The sequence below is a fragment of the Leucopleurus acutus genome (assembly GCF_964270905.1).
Source record: "Leucopleurus acutus genome assembly, chromosome: 1".
NCBI lineage: Eukaryota > Metazoa > Chordata > Mammalia > Artiodactyla > Delphinidae > Leucopleurus > Leucopleurus acutus.
The window spans coordinates 63,982,423-63,986,542 of record NC_139142.1 but is presented as its reverse complement, the minus strand read 5'-3'; the positions used below and the strand labels follow the sequence as shown (position 1 = coordinate 63,986,542).

At 46.6% G+C, this 4,120-nt stretch overlaps 1 pseudogene across 1 annotated transcript; it reads right to left on the bottom strand.

Moving 5' to 3' along the window:
• Positions 1-304: 304 nt before the first annotated feature.
• Positions 305-1,085, bottom strand: LOC309968680 (WW domain binding protein VOPP1-like; annotated as a pseudogene). Its single transcript has 2 exons — positions 886-1,085; positions 305-808 (listed from the first exon to the last, which is right to left on the bottom strand). The product of its transcript is annotated as a WW domain binding protein VOPP1-like (transcript).
• Between the last annotated feature and the right edge of the window lie 3,035 nt (positions 1,086-4,120).

Genomic DNA, 4,120 nt, shown 5'->3' with positions numbered 1-4,120 from the left:
CGATGCGCCGCCTGCCATGTGCGGGGCCTTCCGGGTGGCGCAGGCCCCTGCTCCCGTTCACGCATACTCACCTCCACGTGCCCTGTCTCACCTTCCGCCAGGGTCTCTCCCCTGAGGGTCTGGGCACACCACCCTAGGGGGTCAACCCTTGGGACTCTCCACTCAGCCAGAGCACAGATTACATTGGAAACAGAAGCAACAGAGGAGACACGGGGTGAATTCAAATCCTGGTCCTCCAAGGGAAACCTGAAAGGAAGCTGTGCTTGCTTTGAAGATATCAAAAAGGAATTTGCCCTTTAGTGGCTCATAAGACCATTCCTGGAAGTGAACAGTGATGGGGCCAGGGAGGGCGAGTGACAGCCTCTCCGGCCAGTTGCACAGGCAGGTGCCAGGCAGCTCCCAGCCACTTGGCCTTCACCACCTGTTCATATGCGGGCAGGGCGTGTCGAAGTAGGAAGGGGGCGCTGGGTAGGCTGTGCTTCCCTGGGGTGAGTTGGGCTGGACCTGGAAAGCCATCGCCACAGGGTTCCCAGCAGGATTCATCCCTGGTCCTCCAGGGTCAGTGTAAAACGGCAGCCCCAGCTTCTGGGCTCCTGGAGTGGGGTTCGGGGGCTGCCTGGTGTAAGACACGTTGAATGCCAGCTCCTCGATCAGCGGCGGGGGGTACATGCACCTCCGGATGAAGAAGCCGGCACCACAGCAGAAGAGCAAGCCCATCATCAGGAGGAACCCAAAGTACCACAGCCTCTGTATGGAGAGGGCCTGCACACAGCACCTGGAGCCGCAGCAGTCCTCGTAAGGGCAGCATCTGTTTGCTACACATCCTGTGGGCAGAATTACAGTGGTTTCCTTCTGGGGAGGCCCTGTAACCGGATGATCAAAGACATATAATATGTTGGATAGAGTCCTTCAAAATACCAGCAATGCTTTTGGGCCTCTGTGCAGTCCACGGGCAGCCCAAGCAGCAGCGCAGCCACACTCCCGGCCAGGCAGCCCATGGCTGCACATCCTCCTGGTCGCAGGCGCGGGTCAGCAGCACGAGCCCCGTGAGGGGGCCAGCCAGCTGGCAGGCGGGATCCCAGCCGGGGTCGCAGGGGCTCGGGCAGGCGGGCGGGGAGCCGGGCTGAGTCACGCAGCCCTTGCCGCGTTTGCCACGGGTTCGCGTGTCAGAAAAAGCTTTTGACAAAATTCAACACCTATTTATGATAAAAACTCTCTAGAAAGTGGGCATAGAGGGAACCTACCTCAAAATAATAAAGGCCATATACAACAAACCCACAGCAAACATCATTCTCAACAGTGAAAAACTGAAAGCATTTCCACTAATATCAGGAACAAGACAGGGATGTCTACTCTCGACACTATTATTCAACATACGTTTGGCAGTCCTAGCCACGGCAATCAGAGAAGAAAAAGCAATAAAAGGAATCCAAATTGGAAAAGAAGAACTAAAGCTGTCACTGTTTGCAGATGACATGATACTATGCATATATGATCCTAAAGATGCCACCAGAAAACTACTAGAGCTAATCGATGAATTTGGTAAAGTTGCAGGATACAAAATTAATGCACAGAAACCTCTTGCATTCCTATACACTAACAATGAAAGATCAGAAAGAGAAATTAAGGAAACAATCCCATTCACCACTGCAACAGAAAGAATAAAATACCTAGGAATAAACCTACCTAAGGAGGTAAAAGACCTGTACTCAGAAAACTATAAGACATTGATGAAAGAAATCAAAGATGACCCAAACAGATGGAGAGATATACCATTTCTTGGATTGGAAGAATCACTATTGTGAAAATGACTATACTACCCAAAGCAAGATACAGTTTCAATGCAATCCCTATCAAATTACCAATGGCATTTTTTACAAAACTAGAGCAAAAAAATCTTAAAATTTGTATGGAGACACAAAAGACCCCGAATAGACAAAGCAATCTTGAGGGGAAAAAATGGAGCTGGAGGAATCAGACTCCCTGACTTCAGACTATACTACAAAGCTTCAGTAATCAAGACAATATGGTACTGGCACATAAACAGAAATATAGATCAGTGGAACAGGATAGATAGATAAACCCAGGCACCTATAGTCAACTAATCTATGACAAGGGAGGCAAGGATATACAATGGAGAAAAGACAGTCTCTTCAATAAGCGGTGCTGGGAAAACTGGACAACTACATGTAAAAAAATGAAATTAGAATACTCCCTAACACCATACCAAAAATAAACTCAAAATGGATTAGAGACCTAAATGTAAGACCAGACACTATAAAACTCTCAGAGGAAAATATAGGAAGAACACTCTTTGACATAAATCACAGCACGATCTTTTTTGACCCACCTACTAGAGTAACAGAAATAAAAACAAAAATAAACAAATGGGACTCAATGAAACTTAAAAGCTTTTGCACAGCAAAGGAAACTATAAACAAGACGAAAAGACAACCCTCAGAATGGAAGAAAATATTTGCAAACGAATCAACAGACAAAGGATTAATCTCCAAAATATATAAACAGCTCATGCAACTCAATAGCAAAAAAACAAACAACTCAATCAAAAAATGGGTGGAAGACCTAAATAGACATTTCTCCAAAGAAGACATACAGATGGCCAAGAGGCACATGCAAAGATGCTCAAGATCACTAATTATTAGAGAAATGTAAATCAAAACTACAATGAGGTATTACCTCACACCAGTTAGAATGGGCATCATCAGAAAATCTATAAACAAAGGGAACCCTCTTGCACGGTTGGTGGGAACGTAAATTGATACAGCCACTGTGGAGAACAGTATGAAGATTCCTTAAAAAACTAAAAATAGAATTACCATATGACCCAGCAATCCCACTATTGGGCAGATACCCAGAGAAAACCATAATTCAAAATGACACATGCACCCCAATGTTCATTGCACCACTATTTACAATAGCAAGGTCACAGAAGCAACCTAAATGCCCATCCACAGACAAATGGATAAAGAAGATGTGGTACATATATACAATGGAATATTACTCAGCCATAAAAAGGAACAAAATTGGGTCATTTGTAGAGCCGTGGATGGACCTAGAGACTGTCACACAGAGCGAAGTTAAGTCAGAAAGAGAAAAACAAATATCATATATTAACGCATATATGTGCAATCTAGAAAAATGGTACAGATGAACCGGTGTGCAGGGCAGAAATAAGAGAGACAGATGTAGAGAACAAACGTATGGACACCAAGGGGGGAAAGCGGGGGGCAGGGGGATAGAGGTGGTGGGATGAATTGTGAGACTGGGATTGACATATATACACTAATATGTATAAAATAGATAACTAATAAGAACCTGCCCTATAAAAAATAAATTAATTTTTTTTTTAAAAGGCTGTGTAGGGGCTTCCCTGGTGGCGCAGTGGTTGAGAGTCCGCCTGCCGATGCAGGGGACACGGGTTCGTGCCCCGGTCCGGGAAGATCCTACATGCTGCAGAGCAGCTGGGCCCGTGAGCCATGGCCGCTGGGCCTGCGTGTCCGGAGCCTGTGCTCCGCAATGGGAGAGGCCACAACAGTGAGAGGCCCGCGTACCACAAAAAAAAAAAAAAAAAAAAAAAAAAGGATGTGTAGATGGTAGACCCCACACACGCAAGGCATATGGCACTCATACTCATGCTCACATATTCACACACACACACACACACACACACACACACACACACACACACACACACAAAATGCTTGCAGCTGTCCAGAGAGATGAATGGCCCAATTACCCTGCAACCAGTACCCAATTCCATGGCGACTGGATTTCCAGAAAGCCAAAGCTGAGGGACGCTGGAGTCCCCGGCGTGGGAACAACTGCCAGGGTCCCCATCAGGTACCCAATAACTGTGAATGAGTGGACCTTATGAACAAATGGGGCCACTGGGCAGTTTGACCAGCATTAAGACAAAGACAAAGCACCTCATCTGGAGTCTTGTACATCCACAGAAATGGTCTAGCCAGAGGCAGCCAACACTGAACCTGGGATCTCTTCCCACTGGAAAATTACCCTTCCACCACACCCACCCCTTTCCCAATTCTCCCCTCACCCTGGTGAAAGCTCACAGGCAGTGTCCCACCCACCCTAGCTCACT